Below are 25,632 nucleotides of genomic sequence, written 5' to 3' on the forward strand. Positions count from 1 at the left end.
GCTTATTTTGTCTCCCTTGACCAGAATATTAACTCCATGGGAGTAAAGATCATGCTTTTTTTGTTCACTGATACAACAAATGGTTGGAATAGTGGTAAGCACTTAGTACAGACCCAATAATTATTTGCTGAATAAATTAATGAAGGCATATAAGATGCTTTTCTAGAAACTATTTTATTTGCAATATTAGCAACATTAACAGCAGCTTATTATTTATTTTAGGGTTAAAGTAATGTGATCTGAAGATATAGAGGCACAGATCATCTGGCAGAGGCTGAAGATTTCGTTTTTCAGCACACTTAATTATTTCTTTATATTTTTATTTCCAGTATTGTAAACTTTAAGAGACTTAGTTTGTCTATCCAGGATCACAATGCAATAGTTGAAAATGGTTTTTGGACCAGCTGACATATGAAAATACAATTTTGGTAAATGAAATGTAAGATTTGGTAGTGTCAACATATAATAGTCATAATATTAATGTTCACTGCAAAAACAGAGAACCCTTGTGGCTGTGGATGGAAATCTATTTATGCTGCCACCAGATGGATATGAATCACAACTCAACTCAAAATTCAGAAACAAATATTACCTGTTGGTAGGGTATCTTTACTTTCAGAATTGCTTTTGCTACGATATTTCAAAATTTTATGTGGCACTGCAGAGTCAGCAAGTCCACTTGGAGCAAACTTTCTGTTTCTTTTTAATTTATTTATTATACTTTAAGTTCTGGGGTACATGCACATAACGTGCAGGTTGGTTACATAGGTATACATGTGCTGTGGTGATTTGCTGCATCCATCACCCCATCATCTACATTATGTATTTCTTTTATTGTTATCCCTCCCCAATCCCCAAACCCCTGCTATCCCTCCCCTAGCCCTCCACTCCCCAACAGGCCCAGTGTGTCATGTTCCCTTCCCTGTGTCCATGTGCTCTCATTGTTCAACACTGAGTTATGAGTGAGAACATATGGTGTTTGGTTTTCTGTTCTTGTGTCAGTTTACTGAGAATTATGGCTTCCAGATTCAACCATGTCCCTGAAAAGGACATGAACTCATTCGTTTTTATGGCTGCATAGTATTCCATGGTGTATATGTATCATATTTCCTTTACCCAGTCTATCATTGAAAGGCATTTGGGTTGGTTCCAAGTCTTTGCTATTGTGAACAGTGCCTCAATAAACATACATGTGCATGTGTCTTTATAATAGAATGATTTATAATCCTTTGGATAATGATCCAGTAATGGAATTGCTGGGTCAAATGGTATTTCTATTTCTAGATCCTTGAAGAATTGCCACACTGTCTTCCACAATGCTTTAACTAATTTACACTCCTTCCAACAGAGTAAAAGCATTCCTATTCCTCCACATCCCCTCCAGCATCTGTTGTCTCCAAATTTTTCAATGATCACCATTCTAACTGGTATGAGATGCTATCTCAATGTGGTTTTGATTTGCATTTCTCTAATGACCAGTGATGATAAGCATTTTTTCATATGTTTGTTGGCTGCATAAATGTCTTCTTTTGAGAAGTGTCTGTTCATAACCTTCACCCACTTTTTGGTGAGTATTTTTTTTTTTCTTGTAAATTTGTTTAAATTCTTTGTAGATTCTGGATATTAGCCCTTTGTCAGATGGGTAGATTGCAAAAATTTTTTCCCATTTGGTTGGTTGCTGGTTCACTCTGTTGATAGTTTCTTTTGCTGTGCAGAAGCTCTTAAGTTTAATTAGATCCCATTTGTCTATTTTGGCTTTTGTTGCCATTGCTTTTGATGTTTTAGTCATGAAGTCCTTGCCTATGCCTATGTCCTGAATGGTTTTGCCTAGGTTTTCTTCTGGGGTTTTTATGATGTTATGTCTTACGTTTAAATCTTTAACCCATCTGGAGCTAATTTTTGTATAACGTGAAAGGAAGGAATCCAGTTTCAGCTTTCTGCATGTGGTAGCCAGTTTTCCCAACATCATTTATTAAATAGGGAATCCTTGCAGTGAGAGAAAAAGCTAAGAAAGTCCCTCACCTCTTTTATCTCTTTTATCCACTTGAAGCTCAGCAGGTTAGGTTAACTACAGAATGACTCAAAATAAGGTCATAAAGCAGTATTTAATCTTATTTAGCAAAAAATCGGCATCAATCATGTATGCAAGTGATCCAAATGCATATACACTTGACCCTTGAACAACACAAGTTTGAACTGTGAGGATCCATTTATAACAGATTGTCTTCTACCTCTGCAACCCTGAAGATGCAAGACCAACCTTTCTTCTTGTCTTCCTAAGCCTGCTCAATGTAAAGATAAAGAGAATGGAGACCTCCATAATAATGACTTCTACTTAATGAATAGTCAATATATTTTCTCTTTTTTATGATTGTCTTTGTATCATTTTTATCTAGTTTACTTTATTGTAAGAATACAGTTATTTTGGAGGCGGGAGTCCAACATTATATGTAGATTTTTGACTCTGTGGGAGCCAGCAACCCAAATCCTGTGTTGTTGAAAGGTCTGTGATTATCTCATTTTAATATTACAAATTTTCTATATACAAATAAGAACTTAAAGTTCTTTTCATTCATGACATTAACATGATTTTCTTACTGTTTAGGCATTTTTCTTGCTAGATATCCTCATCTTATACTCAGCTAGAATTAAAACAGTTTGGTAGTGGTGGCCAGGCACAGTGGCTCATGCCTGTAATCCCAGCACTTTGAAAGTCCTAGGCAGGCAGATCATGAGGTCAAGAGTTCCAAACCAGCCTGACCAACATGGTGAAAGCTTGACTGTACTAAAAATACAAAAAAGCTGGGCGTGGTGGCACATGCCTGTAGTCCCAGCTACTTGGGAGGCTGAAGCAGAAGAATCGCTTGAACCTGGGAGGCGGAGATTGCAGTGAGCTGAGATTGTGCCACTGCACTCCAGCCTGGCGACAGAGTGACATCTGTCTCAAAATAAATACATAAATAAAATAAAATAAAATAAAACAAACAATTTGGTAGTAATATTAAAAGCATAGCTGTAGTATGAACACTAATGAGAAGGAACACTCTTATGGAGGCTTTTATGGCTTTTCTTCTCTCAAGTGTATCACAGATGGTTTTTCCTTTTGATTCATTTTTTCCCCTAATCATTCAAAGAAAGTCATATACAACAGTAATGTGATTTCCCATGGCCATGTATGCCTCCATTGGAAGACATTTTTGGTCCTTCCTATGTGAGTTACTTACAACAACCTCCACTTTGTTTTCAGTTCAACAACTTTCAATTTGGTTTTCATGTTTTCCTTTTGGCAGCTCCCCACTAACTGCCCAAGTGTGTGTGTTCAAGATTCCAGTCTGCATATATGTGCTTGCCAGGAATATGAGGCTTCTCAGAGATTGCTTTTCAATGAGACAAATATATGGCCACATATAAATTATTAATAAGGTGTTATGCACCACTTCCTGTGTTTTAATTAAACTACACCAATGAATTAAGTGAAATCAGAATAAAAAGATGCTAGATTTCCCCTAAAACAAGCCCAAGAATAAATAATATCTATGCAGCACACTGACTTTTAAATTCTGTTTAACTTATCATCCTCATTCACCCTAATCCTACGTATTGCCTTTTATTCAAATATACTCTTCTGACTCACCTGGAATTCAGGCTGCCAGTCAGAAGTGCTTCCTTATGCTTTGTCCTCAACCTTCAGGCTTTTGGTAACAAAGTCTCTTCAGAATAGCTTATCTCCTAGCAATCAGCTATTACCACCTTAGCAAGGCTGATTCATTTCTGTGACTATTTCCCAGCTCTTCAAAGCTATAATTTGTCTTTTCTGGCACTCTGCATTGCCTGAGCCCCCAGAGGTCCTGCATCTTTTCATCCTTTCTCCCACAGCGTTGAAGAATGGAAAGGAAACTAGACAGGCTTCCCTATGCTGGAAGCTAAAGAGTCCCTTGCCCACCATGGTTAGAACTTTCTTGTTCTTAAAGGCTTCTCGGTCAATTTACTTTAAAAAAAAAATCATTCTTTTCAAGGAGAAACACTTTTAGCTTCCTGCTTCCATCAGCTATAAAGTTGAATTCTTGTTTTAAGGAAAATGTAACTACAATTATTTTTATCAGAAGTTGAAGCAGCTTATCTGCTTTGGATATAGAGTTTTCAGAAGTTTTTTTTTTTTTTTTTAGATAGTTTTAAATCTCACTGCAAAACAAAACATTATAAATAATACATTAAAAAGATGCATTTTAAAATGTAAGATAAAAGTGCATGGTGGTACATTGCTATCCAATTATATAAAGAGCTTTTACTTTAAAGTTTTATATTAAGTGGTTTAAATTGAGGGGATCTTCCTTACTTGAAATATTTTTAACATATGTTAAATTTAGCAAAACTATTATTTTATTCACAATGAGTAAGCATGCTTTAATTACATAACATGGCGTTTCACACTCTTACTTAAATACTGACTTTGCTTCATTTATTTATTTAGAGAAAGGATCTTTCTCTGACACCCCAGCTAGAGTGCAGCGGAGCAATCTTGGCTCAGGGCAACTTCCACCTGGGCTCAAGTGATCTTCCTGCCTCAACTGGGACTTCAGATGTGCACCACCACACCTGGCTATTTTTTGTAGAGACAGGGTCTTGCTATGTTGCCCAGGCTAGTCTCGAACCCTTGAGCTCAAGGAAACCACCTACCTAGGTGTCCCAAAGTGCTGAGATTGCAGGTGTGAGTCAACGTGCCCAGCTCAACTCCATAGCTTTTTAATGCATCCTTCAGCAAATAATCAGAAATTTTGTATATAAGAGATTTAGTGGTATCATACTCTTGAAAGGACAACCAGAGATTCAATAAGTTGGTAATCATGACAATAGGATTATCAGATCTCCTACCAGTATGAACATAATTAACCAGTGACCTCAGCTGCTTTATGAAATCCATAACTCTTTTGCATGAAAGATATGCTTCCTGTAAGTGCTCCCAGAAAATATCTGAGCATGACAGCTTTACTATAAGGGCCAATTTCTGGGAAACATTCCTCTGAAGGGTAACCTTGGCTTACCTGCCTGATCACCTTGCTAGAATTTTCTTAGAACCATACTACATTTCTTTCCTTTCTTCCTTTTTTAAGGTATCAGATGTCCATCATACCTAGATGTTCTCCCGGACATCTCCATCTCCTTTCCCCTGTCTCTTAACAAGTGTTTCCCCCAATAAATGCCCTGCACATCTAACTGCCTATGCAGTTGTGCTAATAAGATGAAGAAACTGGCATTTGTCTGTGTCAGGATGAGGGAGGGCAGTCTGGCTCTCCCTACAGCACGCCCTGATAACTCCAACGGCATCTTCTCATGAAAGCAACCCCATGCACTTGATCATTTTGTTTTGTCTCTGAACTTTTCCAAACTTGATATGTCTACTTCAAAAAGTCACACTCATCTGGAGGTAGCATTTCACATGTGAATTAAACATAACCTATGGCTAAATGGGAGGTTATTTTCTCTTTCAATTACAGTAACTTGCTTGAAAGATATGGATAGCCCATACAAATCTTACATTTCTTTGACTTGACAATTAATTCTTTTGGAAGACCTCTTAGTGTGAGACTGAAAGAGAAATCTTTAGAAAGTGTGTATTGCTCATTAATTAGGGCAAGGATTACTTATGCTGTGTGAATAAGAAAATCTACCTCTTGATATATTTTCTTAATTAGAAAAAAGTATATTAAGGTAAAACTACTTTTATATACTTATAGCTAAGTATTTATGCATCTGAAGTTTTACCTACATCTAGATTAATATGCTACAAGTCTAATATTTACATACAACTCATGGCAAATTTATCATTAGTTATGATGTAGTACTAACATGGAAGCACACAGGTCACACATTATTATCAATTGTTCACAGATCGAATAACTTAGGTTATGTGACAGATTGACAAGCACATTCAATGATTTTGATTTAACATACATGAATAAACTTCTTACCCTAAATACAAAATATACTTTATTTACAATATCTGCCCTACATTAAAATAGGAATAGCATTACATTTATTTTCTGATCAAAGAATTAATGTCAGTTTTAAAACCTACTCTAAAATTAAAAACACTCCCACCAAAGGAAATCTCAAATGCATATGGAAGATAAAATGGCTGAGATGACTCAAGATATATAAAGAGCTTAGCAATTCATCTGACTACTTATCATAAATTTTAATAATATAGACAGCATGTAGATTAAATGAAGAGTAAAGAGGACTTTTGTTTATCAGATAGGAAAATACATTATTAATTGAATTAAAACTTTATGATACCGGGAGGAAAAACAGGCATATTAACAGAACAGAACAAGAGATACAGAAATAAAACCAAACATACCTAGATATGCATATATACCTAGGTTTCTCTCTCTATATATATATGTGTGTGTGTATATATATATAAACACACACACATACACACACACATATGTATACATATATGTATAGCAATAACTATACATCAATCTCAGGATAAAGAAGCTATTTGATAAATAGTGTTAGGATAGCATGTTAGAAATTAAGAGAAACTACAAATATTTACCTGACATGTTATGGGAAAAAAATGTCAGGTGGCTTTTAATACATACATTTATATAAAAATGAGAATGGATTATGTTATTTATCATTAAGAAAAAAGATATTTAATGAGATTCCAAAGTCAAAAAGAAACATGATTAAACTATTTAACAGTAGATGTTTAAAAATATAAAGTAGGAAAGGACGAGAGGGAAGGAATCATGAATGCAAAATGCTAAAATTTCAATTGTCACTAGTTTGAAATTAGCTAAATAACCATAAACATTGGCACAAATGAGCATATACATAAGCCAAATGCTCTGGTAGAAAAACTGCAAGAAACAAAACAAAATAACCTCCTATGATTATTAGATAACAAAACTAAATTTCTTTCTATTGTTACTACGTTCAAACAAGGAATTTCCATGACAAACATTTCTCAAAAGTAGACATAATAGCAGCCAATGAACATGAAAAAATGCTCATCATCTCTAATCATCAGAGAAAGGCAAATCAAAGCCACAAATAGACACCATCTCACACAAGTCAGCATGGCTTTTGATAAAAGGCAACAAAATACCAGATATTAGTGAGGCTTTGGAGAAAAGGAGACACTTTATACACTATTATTGGGACTGTAAATTAGCCCAGTCACTGTGGAGAGCAAATTGGAGATTTCTCAAAGAACAATAGTTAAACCAGCATTCCATTATTGGGAATATTCCCAAAGGAAAATAAATCATTCTACCAAAAAGACATATACACTTGCATGTTCACTGCAGCACTATTTGCAATAGCAAAGACATGGAATCATCCTAGATGCTCATCAGCAGTGGGCTGGATAAAGAAAATGTAGTTCATATATACCATGGAATAATATGCAGCCATAAAAAATGAAATAATGTCCTTTGCAGTAACACAGATGCAGCTGGAGGCCATTATCCTAAGTGAACTAGTGTAGAAACAGCAAACAAAATACCGTATGTTCTCACATATAAGTGGAAGCTAAACATTAAGTACACATTGACATAAATATGGAAACAACACTGGGGACTCCCAGAGGGCAGAGAGAAAGAGGGAGGGGCACAAAAGCTGAAAAACTACCTACTGGGTACTGTGCTCACTACCTGGGCGACAGGTTCAGTCATATCCCAAACTTCAGCATCACACAATATAACCATGTAACAAAGCTCCACATGTACCCTCTGATTCTCGAACCAAGCTGAAAAAGAAAGCAAAAATAATAAAATTGCTCAAGGAGACCTAGATCAAATAATTGAAAGTAATTTGATATAAGAATATAGATATTTCAAACAACATTCCATTTCCTGTCAGGTGATAAATGGTACAAATATTTCTGATTAATGCTAGTGTCTTTTGTTGAGAGGTAGGGGTCGCCTCCTTATGCCTTATTCATATGAGTTTTTACTCACCTTAACTTTCGATATGCTTAAAAATGTGTAATATTTGACCAGCCAATACCACATACAGGGTTAGAACCTGAGAAGACATTCAGAAATGTATTTCAAAATATATATTCAATATATTTAAGGAACTTACAGTTTTTTAAGGTGCCAAATGGCAAACTACTTAAATGCCCTGAGCATACTCTTTATTTAAAATAGATGCAGTAGACAGATAGTTTTTGAAATCAGAAGTTGGTCCCAATATAATTTTAAGTAAAACAAAACAAAAAACAAATTTCCATACTATATATTTGATATGATCTCATTTTAATGCACATATGCACATATAAAATATTCAATAAATATTTGCATTAATCCTGATGTTGGATTTGGAGTGAATTATTGGCCTTTTTCTGTATGTACATTTATAATGTCTAATATCTCTACAATTTACATGTTTTGCTTATTAATAAAAATATAAAGTTTGTAAAATAAGAGCTGTTGCTAACAATGAAGCAATCCTCATAAAACAATATAAAGATCAGTATTTCATTTGTATATGGAATACAAAGCATTCAGAAGTTTTATTTTTATAGCATTTTATGCCTTTGGGGAGCTTACTTTGTTCTCACAATGAAAGCAGCTAAAGAATAATCTTCCTCTTGGTACATATTTTCTTTATAAACTATGGCCTTTAAATACTTAATGTCCTTTAAACTTTGGTGCCCCTGTCATGTGCTAAATTACAGGAAGAGAACAATGGAGTTGAAGTGTTTTAACTACCTTAGTGAACCAGGCTCAGCCTCAGCAGGTGTTATTATCCATCCAGTAAACTTCAAGCAGGAATATATATCACGTGTTTTAGCAAGCCACTTATTCTCCAAGAGTTTTCTCTAAGATATTTCCTCATTACATGTGTTTTAAAAATCAAATCTTTATAAAACCATAATGCTCAGCCTCAACAAAATCTTGCAACTTACTCCTTTTACACTGATTCATCAATAGTCATCTCTGGATAAAAATGATCCATGGAAACACGAATTTTCACTGTCTTATAAAGGTAGAAGGCGTATTATTATTTATAACTTTACAGCTTTACACGAATATTATAGAAATAGTGATAAAATATATAATCAACTATTTAAAAATTCATCCACCGGACGCAGTGGCTCATGCCTGTAATCCCAGCACTTTGGGAGGCCCAGGCGGGCAGATCATGAGGTCAAGAGATTGAGACCATCCTGGCCAACTTGGTGAAACCCCGTCTCCAATAAAAATACAAAAAAACTAGCTGGGCATGGTGATGGGCACCTGTAGTCCCAACTACTTGGGAGGCTGAGGCAGGATAATCACTTGAACCTGGGGTGAGGTGGAGGTTGCATTGAGCTGAGATTGTGCCACTGCATTCCAGCCTGGCGACAGAGCGAGATTCCATCTCAAAAAAAAAATAAAAATTCATCCAATATATTATATCACTTTATCATTAATAATCAATAGTTTAACACGAATATAATCAATAAAAAATTTGGATTAGTGACATTTATATCATTGATTGTAAGTATAAAAAATCATTAGATAAACATTAGATTAATAACACAGGCATGAAATACATGAATCCATAACTATCCTTTCTCTAGCTTACAAAGATGAAGGACTTTTGTAGCTAAGTTGCTTCTCTAAAAATAAATTCAAGGTTAATCCTCTCTCTAGATGGATTAAAGAAAGGGCAACCTCTTCATGCTGGCACAGTTTTTCTGAACATGTTTGAAGATTTATAACTGGGAACTCTGCCCTAAGTAAACACATTTGATATGTGAGCATGGACTCGTGGCTTTGGCACATTCGGCCCATCTGTTTGGTTGGCATCATTCCTACTTACAATTTGGTTGGAATTCTGCCCCAGGAATTAGGTGCCAAATGGCAACATTTTAAATAAGACACCACATATAATGCCTCCCTGATCTGGGTGGAATATCCCTTATAATTGAATCCAAGCAATAGCATAAAGCCTGCCTTTATCCTTCATCACAATAGTTGGGTGTGTGTTCAAGATGACACAATTAGCAGATTAAATATGCCAACATCATACTTCAATCTGTCAGTAAAGTCTGCATATTTTATATGTGATTACTGTCAAAGTTATAGGATTAGTAATGTTTTTGCTATTGCTTTATATTTTACATAAAGTTCCTATATACACCTCTGTAAGACTAATTTTTTTTTCAATTAGGAAGTGTAAAATAAAACTTGCAAAGATATGCCTCGCTCACAAAAATTTCAAATCAAAGATACATATTCAAAGGCAAAATGCTTTTAAAACATTGTAACAGAGCGGTAAACCATAAGTGAATTTATTTTAATACATTGGCACACAATAAAATACCAAGAGACTTTAAAGTTCACATATGAATAGAATATGTATTTAAGGAAGAACTAAAAGTTACTACTAATAGAAGAGAGTAGAGAAATTACCTCAAATGTTAGTACTGCAATGCTTCCTACCAGTCAAATTTAGATTAAAAATTGTTCATTCATTCATTCACTCAGTCTTTCAAAAAAGTGTGTGAGTAATAAATGATATCAATCAAAAGAAACATGTTAGTAAGAAATTGAGGGATTTACTATAAAACATGACGTGCTAATATAACATAGAAGATATTAATCTGTATGCCAAACCAATAACTGAAAAACTGTTATATTAATTATCTACTGAAGAGTCACTTAAGCAAGAGAAGTCATTTTATGCTAACAGAAGATTCTAAGTAGTGCCATCTTTTAATTAATATGATATGGTCCAATTTAATGTCTTCAGTTGGAATATTGCTATTACTGTTTGATAAAATATTAAGCTAATTATTCACGGGTTTTCCTTATGCTCTTATTGGAATCCTGAAAACTATAACTAAATATATTAAGAGTAACTATCTTCAAAAATAATGTGGTTTTATTAGGAAATACTTTGCATTTCTTACACTAAAACAGGTAACTAAGACATCTTGCTATTATATTAACCTCATGAAACTGGTTAATAAATTCAGGAGTTATATTGGCAAATATACTGAAAGCAAGGACCTAAATTGGTATATTTGGTTCCTTAATATAGCATCTCTATTGTCAAATTCATCTTTCAGCTTATGACTACATAGGTTATTTTCATCTAACCAAACATTGACACATTATATTAAAGTATATTATGTTAGTTTATTTCCACTGTTTTCAAACTATTTTAAATGAGAAACATTTTAAGCATGGTTTATAGTATATGTTCATAAATATAACTGGAATGAATAGAGTAAGAAAGAATACCAGCAAACATTTAGTAAAAATGTTACTCAGAGGCAATTTTAATTGACTGTAAACCAAGAATACGAAGAGAATAAATGACTATTTGCATTCATGCCAGAGTCAACCATGCATGTTTGATAAGCTAATAAATGAGGGAAGTATACCTATGTATTCTTCCCCAAAGGTAAATTATCAAATTAATGTCAAGGAATGTAATTTAGTTAGGCAGGAATCATAAACATTTACATTAACTTCGCCTTTCCGTTTGATCTAGAGACATAATTCCCCTTAAGAAATAGACACGTAACTCATCACATTCTCTATACTTGCAACGAAACAAATGCAAAACATGTAGTACACTGTAGAACAGCCTCTAATGAAAATGGGACTGGACTCTATGAAAAAATGATTTTATAGGGTAAATTAATAAGGGGGAGGACTAATCAAGGATTCTATTGATACAGTGCCAAGGAAGCACGTGAACTAAGTACTCACCTAAAATAACTAGCACCCTCTCTACCCCCTCTTTCTCAAGCTTCTTCAAACGGCAAAATTTAGTCATTTTTTTTCTCTGACCCTAGCTTAGTAGGTGGCATCTAATTGCATCTGAGAGAATGTTTTAAAGTGAAGATACCTCCATTGCTTCTACTTGGCTTTGGCAGTTGTATAAATCACTGGCAAGCTATAAAGAAAAGGAAGTAGATGTCAGAAGAAAGGATAATGAATTTCTTTTTAGACGTGTTAAATTTAAAATGTCTAGGGAGAGTCAATAGTGACGCCTGGCAAGAAAGTAGGAAAGCAAAGAATGTTTTTCCCCTCTTGTAGATCGACTACCAACTTTATATTCAGTATTCTAAATCTTGACCTTTAGCCTATAATATTTTCTTGAACCACTTGTATACTACATTCTCCATATAGGATTGGGAGAAATTGTTGGATTGAGTTAAAGTGGAACTTTAGTAGCATTTACAAGGAAAATGAAGAAGGAAGTGGGAAGGGAGCTTAGCATATTACTGTAAGAGTAGTTGCCATACTAGACCATGCAATTTTATGGCAGAAACAGGATCAAGGGGAAGCTTTGCTTTTTATTCTATGTTCCAGCTATGACTTCCTGCGTCACCTTTTATTTATTCCCAATGTTACTGCCATAGTTGAGGCCATCATCCCCTCTGGCCTGGATTGTCTCCATTGCTATCTTTGTCAACACCCATTCAATTGGTCTCAGTGCCACTATACAGTTTCAAATGCATTCAGATTATGTTACTGTCCTGTTTAAAAGCCAGCATGTGGCCAGGCACAGTGACTCACACCTGTAATCCCAGCACTTTTGGAGTTCAAAGTGGGTGGATCACCTGAGGTTAGGTGTTCAAGATCCTGGCCAACACGGAGAAAACATGTCTCTAATAAAAATACAAAAATTAGCTGGGTGTGGTGGCACGTGCCTATAATCCCAGCTATTTGGGAGGCTGAGGCAGGAGACTCGTTTGAACCCAGGACGTAGAAGTGGCAATGAGCTAAGACTACACCACTGCACTCCAATCTGGGTGACAGAGTGAGACTCCATCTACCAAAAAAAAAAAAAAAAAAAAAAAGTCTGCATGTGTCTCCATTACCTCCCATATTAATGACACCTTAGCTCCACCTTTGCCTGTATCTTTCCTTACCCTCTCTTTCACTCCCCCTGCTTCTTAGTCTTTCAAATCTATGTATACAGTGGCATCGGAACACTGTCTCTGCTTCAATTGCCCTTCTTCTTTTGTCTGCCTTCTGCACTCCCATCAGTTTACAACAGATCCCACTTTGTCAAAGTTAATTTCTTTTTACGTTTTCTCAGTTCCTGAAGCATTGGTAAGTATCTGCATTTCCCCATTCATTGCTCTGTGTACCCATTAGTTTTAACAGGATAGCAACAAAGACTGAATTATTGCTTTTTCCAGCTACTTTGCTGAATCCTAATTTAAATAATCATCTTTTATCTTCCTGACACCATGAGTCAGGCACTACCATGCCCATTGTGCAGAGAAGGACACTAAGATTACAAAAGATTAAGTAGCTTTACAAAAGTGGCAAAGTCATATTTATCAGTATGGGGGGCAGGACTCAGGCTTCCCAATGCCTTTGCAGGGCTCCCTTCTCTTGTTTATTTCAAACTAAAGAGGGAGAGCTCATAGCACATTGAAGGCAGGAGATGCCTTTATTATCATTAATGTTGTCAAGTATTTCCTAAAAGAAACTAATCGATTTTGGATACTTCAGTAAATAATTTTTGACTTATTCTAATCATCTAAATAAAAGTGGTAGGGAAGAAAAAAGCCAGAGCTTATGTACATGTGTATGCGTGTGCAAGTACACACACACACACACACAGACACACTGAAATTAAAAAAATAATAATTGGACCTGCAAAGGTTTAAATAAACAATCTAATTGGACTATTTGCTTTTATAGGAATTAAAAAATTGAATGAAGACATTTTCTCAGGATCTATACTTTATCTGTAGGTGTATTTGTTAGTAAGAACAATCGAGCACCTTCTGTATGAAAAGTATGTACTTTGTGCACTAATAGAAAACAGAGGAGAGTTGTTTTCCATGGAGTCGAGAGTCTAGGTTTTAGAACATGTTTTCAGACTTTAAATTCAATGCCTGAATCCAATTCAATTCAATTCAATTCAATTCAATTCAATTCAGTTCAATTCAAGTGCTGCATATTATATAGTGACTGTGTATAGTCATCCTGTGTCTGTATCTATACAATATCCATCATGTACTCATTTATCTAAATCTTATTTCTATAGTGATTAGTGTGCTCACCATAATGTATCCTATATAATTATTGCTAATGAGCACTGTGTAATAGTATTAACAATGTACATGCATAAGTAGGATGGTATTTGGAGAGATATACTCTTTGAATCCAAATTATTAAGTTTGATGAAGAATAAATCGATAGTGATTCAATGACTCAACAATACCTGGGAATTGTTTTCCCAGGATGGACTAGGTAAACATTTATATAAGTATATGAATAAAATGGATCAAAGTTTATAAATGTATTCAAGAGTATCTGCAGTGATTCTTAATCTTGGTTAATGGCTAAGGTAACTAGCAGCTTGGGCTGCTATTACAAAGTATCACACACTGGATGATTTAAACAGAAAAAAATTACATTCTCACGTTTCTGCAAGTCTGAGATCAGGATGCCAGCATGATTGGATTCTGATGTGAGACCTCTTCCTGGCTTGTAGATGGTGCCTGGCTGTGTGCTCCCATGGCACAGGGAGAGAGCAAGCAAGCTCTCTGGTGTCTCTATTTACAAGGTCTTTCATGAAGGCTTCATTCTCATGACCACATCATATTTAATTGCCTCCCAAAGCCCTCATCTCCAAACACCACTATGTTAGGATTTGGGCTTCCACATATACATTTGAGGTGGGGGGCACAAACATTCAGTCGACAGCAATCCTGATCTGCCATGGGAAGAAGCTCACACAAGCCTCCATTACTGCTATTTTTCAATATATTTAGACACATTGTTTTCTTCCCCTTACTCTTAGTGATACATACATCAAAATTATCAGATCATAGATGTTTGTTTAGTTGCCAAAATGTACATCCTTATGTTTATTGTCATATGTTCTTCATCACCAGTATTGATAAATTAAAATTATTCCCAGCAGTTAAGTGAAAATTAATTCCCCTCTATCAGTTACAAAATTCATAGTCACTTCAGTACTGTTTCCATAATATCTGGACTATAAATCATGCAAATATCTTTGTATCCTTTATTGATACCTAGCCATATTCCTGTTAATCATCAGGCTTTTTGGTTTCATTTTTTATTTATGTGTTTTATTAAAAATATACTTTGCTTTCTTCCATCTTATTCACAATTGAGTTCCTACTTCAATGAATCATTTTCTGCTTCTACAGATAGCTTCTCCCAATATGATGTGCTGTTGGCTTTCCATTCATTGCCTGGTCTCTAAACACAAGTTGCTTAATATAATCTCTAAATATCTCTTCTCTATTTCACTTTTTATAATTTATTTTACGCACGTATCTTTACTGGAGTACCCAACTCAAAATTCCACCAATGCATCTTCCATAATCATCAGAGGTGATACAAATAGAAACCACAATAACCTGATTGATCACATCAATTGAAATATTACAGTCACCTCAAATTTATCATGTCCAAAATGAAATTCATGATCTTCCAGACACACACCGCCTTTATCTCCAGTGCTCCCTATCTCGTTTCACAGGATAGAAAATGGAGAATAATGACTGATACATCTTTCTTGCTCACCACCACTCAGTCACCAAGTCCTGCTGATTCAACCTCCTGAGTATCTTTTGAGCTGCTCGCTTTTTTACTGCTTTACTTTTTTTTCCCTATTCTAATGACATGTCCTTTTCTAGTTCACATTAAGTATTGCAATAAATTTTTAACTAATTTCTCCATAGTCATTATTGCTTCTCGATAATTTATTTTCCACAACATGTACAAAATGCCTGTGACAAGCCACTATGGTGGAGAGGCTGGAGCCAGACTGCGTGGTTTGAAATCAGGCTCTGTCACTTACCTGCCTCATAAGCTTGGGCAAGAGGCTTTACCTCTTAATGCCTCAATTTGCCCCCCTAACAGTGAAAAAGTAATAATAATATATTCACAGAGTTGTTGTAAAGAAAAAAGAACACTAAGTGGAGACACTTAGCATGGTTCCTGAGTAGATTCAATTCTCCATACATATTAGCTAGCATTATTTCATGGATTCCATGTGTTTGGATTTAAAGCCCATATGTAGAAGGTTTTAGGCTAGCACATGTGGTAGAGCAAGCAGGGCAGGATGGCTCTTTCTTCCTCCGGGAGTACTGGGACCCCTAAGCATTCCTGGACCCTTGAAGCGAGCTGTTCTAGGCTTGCCCAGAAGGCCTCAGTTGTCAAACTTAATTGATTAGGCAATGCATGTCCACCGACTTCTCTTAAAAATGACCCTTCTTTGTCAGCCTCAAGTATACATGGTCTTGTGCCTCCAAGGTGACACTCAGCCACTTCTAACCAGCTCCTAGTACCTCTTGGCCTACTTGTGATTAGCCCAACAGCCTTCACGTGCTAAACAGTGTGCATTTCTGATAGAATAGGTAGAACGCTGTCTTTTGAATGACAGCAGTAGATAAAGTGGTGTGTGTTAACTTGCTCAGGATTGATCTTGAGATTCCCAGGAAAAGTGTAGGCCTCTAGTAATGCCCCAGGGGAGAAGTAGCAATGATCTTGGGTTTAACACAATCAACCTTGCCCACACCTCAAGCATCCCAGACCTGATAACATCAGAGGAGAAGTTCAGGCTTCTCCCATCATGAATATCCACATAGCAAATGCTTTCACTGGCTGCCCAGATCACGTACAGTATCTGTGCCAAAAGGGTTGGCTCCCAGTGTCTTATGCCAAAGGGGGCTGGTGTTACACCTTACCTCTAATCCTGGGCTGCCGGGATAGTTAGGCAGAGAAGGTATTAATATTTGTCTTGTAGTTTTCCTGTAGCAAATTGACTGTGTACAGTATTTTTTAACAATACACCACAACAAGCATTCCCTTCCCACAAACACAGTAAGTCCTATACTCTTATATTCTTCATATGCTAATGTTCCTATGAAGAAATATACATAAAGGAAATTCAAAAGAAAGTGAAAACAAGAACATGTGGTAAATTTTTATAAAGTCCCTAATTCTGATCTTACTAATAACTGGTAAGTGACTACACAGTTACCATATATTCTTTTCCTATTAGGATAACTGATTTAGGATCACTCTTTAACAGGCTGTACTCCTTTAACGTCATGTATTTGCTTTACTATAACAAAGGTAAGAGGATCCATTTACATAGAGGAGTGTTTTCAACTCTAGTTCCACATTACAACCAACTGGGGAGATTTTGAAATACATTGATGTCTCTGCCTTACTCTCAGAGATTCTGAATTAATCTGTCTGGGGTGGGGTGAGGGCAAAGGTACTTTTTATATCGGTCCTTATGTGGTTCCATTGTGCAACAAAAGATTGAGAATTGCTGTATAGAGATTGGGACTCCTGGGGTGAAATGTGAAAGCATTTAATCAGCATTTCTCATTACAGCAAATGCTGAAAGCTTCTATGTCCTTTCATATTAGAAACATTATGTATCCAGGAGAAGACGTGTAAGAACTTCAGTATCATAAAATGCAAAATAATTTTGTGTCTCCAGGATGAAATAGCTTAGTAAGATTGTAGGTTTCATGGAGTTACATTTTTTAATTAGATTAAGACTATTTTATTTAATATATCATTATTTAATGATCACCTTGACTTCTCCTAAAGAATCACTATTTGTGTTAAAGCAGTTCAAAAGTTCAAAAAGACTGACTAGAGTCTAGGACAGAGAAAATAAAAATACATCTAAAGCTAAAAGCCAGGGAAATTGACACAACTCCATACTACACAATGTGAAGAAAAGGAGTAGACAGAAAAAGCTTTCTAGCATCTTTTAAATGACACCATTGACAGAGAAATGTTTCATATCTGAATTTTTTGAGGAGAGTGAATTTATTTTAATGTGGCAGTTCTACTTTTGAACTGAAGAAAAAAGTACCCTTTTTACACCATTATCATTTGGCTTTGGAGAGGCAGTGCTAAAACTTGATAAATTTTAGCTTTCAAATCTGAGCATCTAACTTTGGCACAAAAAAGCAAAGCGTGAGCATGCAGTACTGGCATTAGAGCACACAAAGCCCCAATTCTGTTGCCAACAGCAAGTGCACATTTCAAGTCCTATCCGGGGAGCTGGCACATAATTTCATAAATTCATTGCCCTCCATCTGTGTATTGTTGCTTAGCTCCCTACTCAAGCAATAGGTGGAGCTTCAATGACACAGATGATGTCCTACGTTCTACTATAATTTATGACTCTTTGAATTTTCAGAACAAAGGCCATATTCAGCAAGGACCTATCAGAGTTTGCTTTCTTTTTCTTTCCCTTTTTCTCATTATGCTTGACTTTTTCTTTTATCTTGGGACTCAGCTTTCACTTAGAGTTGGAAATAAATCTTTTTTTCTTCTTCTCAGCTTGCCCTTGACTGCTATGGAAACCAAAAAGAGCTTTAGAAATCCCAGAAAATTGATTTTTTTTTTCCCTTGGATAGCGGCTGGGAGAGTTTACTGAAGGTCTTTTAAACTCTAACGTAGGCTTAAATGTCTGAAAAGGGAAGAAAATGCATGCTCCCTTGAATTGAATCCAAATTGTTTTAGCTGTTATACACAGGAAAAAGAAAAAAAAATAATGAGAAGCTGACATTTGTCTCTCAAGTGTCAGTATAAATATCCTACACTAATTGCAACCTGCAAAAAGAAAGAAATAAAATTCAGAAAGAGATAAGATGTTATCTCAATTAAAAGAAAAAGGACAATTCACTTGATATCTTTCCAATTCACAGGTAAAGTGTTGCTCTTTTCTCAGAAAATGCTGGCTTTCAAAGTCAAACACCAGCTTCTTCATTTATTTCACTTACTACAAAATGTTACGAAGTCATTTTTCTGATGGTTAATATCACCGCAAGTATTCCCCTAATCCACTGTGAAAAAGAGTTCAGTTTAGAGAACTTATTTGGGAAATATGAATAATTTAAGAAGATGCCTGTTTTTGTTTTGAAAATATCATGTTCAGTGGCCAACTGTGCCAACATTCTCTGCTTTGCATGAGTTGCAGAAAGCTTCTTGTACTGTCTATCTGGTTGCTAATAAACCATGTGGTCATCACTGATTTGAAAATCATCTGGTGTCAGAATCAAGATAAATAAACACACAGTAGCATTTTATAAAAACACATTGCCATGTATGTACCTATGCAACAATCCTGCATCTTCTTCACATGTACCCCAAAACCTAAAACACAATAACATATATATTTTAAAAAACAACTAAATAACTTTTTCATATAAAATTTCCATTTGTTTTTCTTCAACTTTTATTTTAAATTCCAGGGTACAAGTGCAGATGTGCAGGTTTGTTACATAGGTAAATGTGTGCCATGGTGGTTTGCTGCACAGATCAACCCATGGCCCCGGAATTAGGCCCAGCATCCATTAGCTATTCTTTCTGGTGCTCTCTAAAATTTCCATTTTTATTAATGTATTTTATTTCTAGAGATATATAGGCTTCAAAGATTCCTTTAGTAATCACTTTCATCTCTTTTAAAAATAAAAGAGATAAAAATTGTACTTTCAGATACATTATATCATCATCATCACCATCATCATATGTAACAAGTCATCATACTTGAGTCTTATAGGCTATAGTTATTCAACAGTTGTTATCATCACTTTAGAGTATAGAGAACTGAAACTAAAGAGAACTGAGACTAGTTGGTAGTAATGTTGAGATTTTTGTCCAGTGGTTTTTGACCATTACCCATACCCTTACTCCTAGATGTAACTGTAAAATAATTGAAGGATTATTCATTCACTAACTAACAATCTACTAGGTGCTGCCCTATATGGAGTATAAAGTATTGAAAAGACACACGTGAAATTTATGTGCAGTAAGCCATTTTTAAAGACATATAGGGGAGAGTAAGTGAGATATAGGAGAGAATGGCATACTCAGATGTCTATTTTCTGAAGATCATTCTGCAAGCCTTGTGGAGAACATTTTGGGAGGGCTATGAGAGAAGGAAGTGTTACTAGTTAGAAGACTGTGGCATCAGTCCAGCCAATTTATCATAGTTGTCCACATGAAGGTGGAAGAAATAGTTATTAGAAGTGGTTTGTACTCTGGAGAAAGGAAGACGGAGGGGAATTTTCTGAAAGGCATAGAAGTGGTATAGGTAGGAGGAGGGTTGGTGAGGATAAAGGAATTGAGAATAATTACTACGATCTTCCCTGAGCAATTGTTCAGTGGGTAGAACAATTTATAGTCTGAAGACTAGAGGTAGATAGTGGATCAACAGTTCTCTATTGGATGAGTTTCATATTATCAAGAAATCTTTCCTTGTAAAGATGTCAATTAAATTGCTTAAGTGAACATGAATATCAGACAATAGGCAAAGTCTTGGTGCATTGTTCTTCAGAAAATGGAACAATGGGAGACTTTCTTTGGATTTGGCAACTTGGAAAATGACAAGTGTATGCTTTAAGAAGTAGTGGATAGAGAATCTTGATTAAAGTAACACATTTGTGACTGAGATTCAAAAGAATATAGACAACTCTAGTAAGAGTTATTTCTAGAAATGTGCCTGTAATGGGAAGCAAAGAAAGAAAAGAGTAACTAAAGAATGTCAGGAATATATCTTGTTTAAGATGGAAGACATAAGCATGTTCACATGCTAATGAAAGCAGACTCAGTGGAGTGAGAGAGATCGCGCAGCCCACACAAGATTCCTAAAGGAGGAGGGTCCTGAAGAACAAGATCGGTGATGGGATTCAGAAGACTGACTCTACACAGGGCTTGTGACACAGCGCAAAATTCTCCCTCCAGAGTAAGAGAAGAACAATGCAGGGAAACATGCAGAGACACGTAGGTTTCAGGCTTTGGCTATATGAGCATGAGGAAAGCTTCTATTCTGTCAACAGATAGCATTTAATAACCAATCTTCATTAAGCCTTGCCATACCCCAGGCATGTTCTAATGCACTTTCCATGTCTTATCCACGTAATGAAGAAGGTGATATTGATAACTTCCTTGCACTGGTGAAGAAACAGGCACAGAAAAGATAAATAGATAAATATTTTTTCCAAGATGACTGAAGTGAGTATCAACAGAAGCTCTGTAACTTTAGTTTATACTTTTAAGCAATAAGCTGCTGGACCTCCTGAAAAATCGTGAAATACAGCTGAGTAAAGAGACCAAAGAGAGATTTCTATATTTTTAAAATTGCTATAATACTTTAACTGTACAAGTTTTGGAGATAGGTTTAATATTCAATACATGTATATAATGTGTAATAAATGAATTGTAATTAGGATAGCTATCACCTCAAATATTTATCTTTTCTTTGTCTTGAAAATGTCAAAATTCTTCTCTTCCAGCTATTTTGAAAATGTAATAAATTATTATTACTATTTTTTTTTTTGAGATGGAGTCTCACTCTGTCACCCAGGCTGGAGTGCAGTAGTACAGTCTTGGCTCACTGCAAACTCTGCCTCCCGGGTTCAAGCGATCCTCCTGCCTCAGCCTCCCAGTAGCTGCGATTACAGGCGTGCCACATGCCTGGCTGATTTTTTGTATTTTTAGTAGAGATGGGATTTCACCATGTTGGTCAGGCTGGTCTCGAACTCCTGACCTTGTGGCCCACCTGCCTCAGCCTCCCAAAGTGCTGCGATTGTAGGCATGAACCATCGCGCCTGGCCTAAATTATTTTTAACAATAACTTCTTTACCATACTACTTAGTACTGTATCTTACCCCTTCTATTTAACTGTATTTCTGTACCCATTAACCAACTTAAGAGCTAGATCTTTAAGTGGTGGAAGCAGATTAAAAAAATAAAATTATCACATATGTGATTTGGAAATCAAGTTTACTAAAAAACAGCAAGATTTTAATTGAAATCAGTTAATAGTTAATTTAGTTGTATGATGACTACATCAATACACACAAGCCTACATTTATATATATATATTATATAATATATTACATATAAATATAATATATATAATATTTTTCCAACAGGGAGATATTATTTATAAGCATAATGGCAAATATTATATTATATTATAATTTAGTATTATAAAAATACTAAAATAATTTTTAGTATTACCCACCAATGTTCATGCAAGTCATCAGTTTGGATTCTTTTGTCTTTTTTTTTCCCCCCTGGATATTTTGTCTGAAATTAAATCTAGACTCTATCATCTGGCTCTCTCTAGGTCTAAAAGATTTGGGGGAAAAAAAGCCTTACATTTTAAGGCTGTTTTCTCAAAATTGGATATTAGTGGAACTTCATTACTTGGTTAATGTGAGGCTTCAATGACAGACATTAATGGCAGGAACAAATGGCAGTATTGTTATTGTTGATATTATAATAAGACATCTATTTTTCTTCCTACATCAATTTTTGTCACTCTCCAATCGATTTTGCTCACCTTAGTCAAAGTTATATTTGATAAAATCAAATTGCTTATATCTCTCTGATGCCTAAAAAAAATTAGTAGTTTCCCATTTCTCTCAAAATAGAATCTGAAATACAATTACCTCTCAGACTCTACACCAGAATGTTGCCTATGTCACAGGCCCTAACTCTCTGCCTTCATTTTCACACCAACCTTCTTTAAGTCCCAAGATGCTGCAGGTTACTTTCTACTTCAGGGCCTTTGCACATTCTGTTCCCTCAGTATGGAATGTTTTAAAAATTGCCAGACTTTTAGCTGTCACCCTCATCACTGTACCAAGATTTCGAACCCAGTCTTTGGATACCGTATACCTGTTTATTCTTATTTTCTCATATTAAATGTCATTCTTTCTAACAAGCATGCTATGTGCCTCAGAGTAAGGTAGTGTTTTACTTGGCTTATGAAGTCTTAGCACCTCATCATTTGTAAATTTCAGCATCCTTTACATTTGTAAAGCATTAAATAATTAATTGTAGTCTCTCCTGCAAGATAAATATGAATAAATAAATAGATGAATACACAAGAATCATCAGGCCAAGAACCGTGCCTATCTGACTGTGATTTGCATGTAGTAGTGACTCAATAAATTAATCATAATTGAATGAGTAACTATAAACATTTAAGGCTAGCACACTCAAAATCTGTTTGAACATTTCATTTATGCTATTATTGACAATCTGTACAATTCCTTTGAAAGCATCTAAACATCCCTATGTATACACCAAAAAGAGATTGGGATGTCTAAGAAACACTTCCATAAAATTTATTTTAAAACAGATAAGGTGCATGTAAATAAGGGATTACTGAATTTGAGACACTAACAAAGTATATGGGAAAATACAATGAATATTTAAGAGAGAAACAAAGACAGAACATAACCCTACTCATGTTATTAACATGAACCGGGCAATACACAGTCATTAAATGCTCTCACTGGGCCACATGGTGTGCACAAGGATGCCAGACCTAGAAAGGCCAACTTCCTGTGTCATTCTGTTAATAAATTACAAGGAATGGGTTAAAAGCAAGGCATGTCTGATTTAGTACTCTGTTCCCCAACCACTACACCCAACTACCTCAACTCAGTTATACAGACATCTGCAGAAGAGGGAAAGTAAACAATGTTTACAAAGTAAACATTGAAAGAGATTATTCAGACTTATGTATTGAGAAAGAAATTCTTTCAGGTGGCTTTTAAAAGGAGGTAAAAAATGTATTGAATGAATAAAACAGTCAGTATACAGTGAGGCCAGTCATTATTAATGTGGGCCTCTCACCATCAAAGGTAGTTAGGTCTCTACAATGAGAGTTCTGGAGTAGCACAGATCTGAGACATCTTGGGTTTTGAATTTAATCTAAGGAATTCCCTGGTGTTTTACAAAATATTGCAAAGACTGAAATATTTCTCTTATTTTACATTAGAATCACTGAAGATACTCTTGAGTTTTCAACTTCTTTCTCAGCATATTTTAGACCAATTCACTATAAACTAGGCTGTTCAGAATCAAGAATCACTCATTTAGATCTGCTAAATTGAACAAATAAAACTACAGGGGAAGAAAGGATTAGATGAAGAATTAAACTTTGAATGTTCTTTTATAAATAATTGTAATAATGCCAACAATAATCATAATAATGACAATGAAAATTAGTATAAAAATCTATCTAAAGTAAAACTTATGGCAATATGTTAAACTGAGATAAGAATCAAGTTTATTTTAAACACAAATTCTTGTACCACGTTAAATGTTGAAATGGAGTAAATTTAGTAAGTAGGTTATCTATTGGACTAATACAATCTAACTGCACTTTTCTTGGCATTAGGATGGCATACCTGCAACGTGGCTTGTGAAAATGAAGCATTTAATTTTAAATATTGTTTAGTTACAGTAAGTAGTCAATATAAGGCTTGTGACCATCTTATTGGGCAGTGCATGTCAAATGCCTCACTTTGTATTATAATTAATTACATAAGGAGATGTCATTCATATCCTTTCCTGTTCTCTTAGCTTTTCTACATTTCTTTTGTCTCAGTTGTTCCTTATAAGACAACACTTTTCTTTTAACATGTGCTTTATAAAACTCATTTAAACTTTCTCTCTCAAAGTTCCCAAATCTGAATGCCAGGGACAATGATATCTATTGTTAAATCTGAACTCAATTACCTCATGAGAGATTGTGAGAATTGATCATATGACATTTGGAAAGCAGAATTGTATGAGACATGGAATAGAACTGACAACTGGTAGCAGTAAGTTAAAAGATTTCCATGCATTTATTACGCTCCTAAACAAGTATTACGTAGAAAGTGGTGGTGAGGGAAGTTTGTAACACTATTGAGACTATAGTAACAACAAGCACTAGTTTATTAAAGAGTTCCCCAGTGCTTTCATCCACGTGTGTTCATATTCTTTATAAATAGAGTCACTTGGCCTCCACTAGGGACTCTACCTTCACATCAACTTCCTAACATGTGACTGTCATTTTTTTTAGGGCAAATAACTCCTTTGATCCACACAGTATAATTTTTTCTCAGCTGGATAAAAATTAATTGTGCTCAATTTTTGTCTGTTTATTGTTTCTTTCTCTGTCTAGAGTGTCTAGATGATTTAAGGGTTGATAGGAGACACCCCAAAAGAAGTATTCTGCATTGAGCTATGAGTACTCACTCAGGAGTGGGAAGTAAAATTACCTGTGCTGACTTTAGCATAGTATGGAAATATCTATCAACATCTGTAACTATATTCACAAAAAAAGCTAGCAAAATTGACATTACTTTATTCAATCTACAGATACTGCATAAATATCCACTGTGACTCAGCAATGTGGTATGTGGTAGGTATAAAACACTGAATAAAGTAGGCAAGGACTTACAATAAAATCTAATGGATAAAATAGTAAACAATTTATAAAGAAACAAATTCGCAGAGAGTATTATATTTAAAAGACTTTGTCTCTTTCATTCTTTCTCCTTCTCTTTTATTTTCCTTTCTTCCTCTCTCCCTCCATTTTTTATTTCCTTTGTTCATTTTAGTTTAGTTTTTTTTCTGGCTTGCTTTCTTACCTTTCTTGCTTTCTGTTGAGATGCCTGCCATTCTGTTTTAAAACCTCTATATTCACTTTGGTTTCTGAATAAATAAACAAGATCATTACACTTATGTCTAAAGTGAGTACAAATTGGCAGTAAGTGAATGCATTTTGTGATATCTTTTTGGCAATGTGCATTTCCTTGAAGTACTCCACAATTTAAGACACATTATA

At 35.1% G+C, this 25,632-nt stretch overlaps 1 protein-coding gene across 7 annotated transcripts in view; it reads right to left on the minus strand.

The window, feature by feature from the left end:
* CDH18 (cadherin 18) overlaps positions 1-25,632 on the minus strand; it is a 1,109,085-nt gene that overhangs the window by 891,576 nt on the left and 191,877 nt on the right. For 2 of the 7 annotated variants that reach the window (XM_064375894.1, XM_064375889.1), the window contains exon 2: positions 7,649-7,762. The exons of 3 other annotated variants lie outside the window; for them this stretch is intronic. The gene's annotated coding sequence lies outside the window, so the exon portion shown is untranslated. Of the gene's footprint in view, positions 1-7,648; positions 7,763-25,632 lie in introns of those variants that run through there. 2 more of the 7 variants (XM_064375890.1, XM_064375892.1) reach the window with 2 other exon arrangements.

Source organism: Aotus nancymaae, unplaced genomic scaffold, assembly GCF_030222135.1.
Source record: "Aotus nancymaae isolate 86718 unplaced genomic scaffold, 86718_ANA_hifiasm-v0.15.2.pri h1tg000014l, whole genome shotgun sequence".
Classification (NCBI taxonomy): domain Eukaryota; kingdom Metazoa; phylum Chordata; class Mammalia; order Primates; family Aotidae; genus Aotus; species Aotus nancymaae.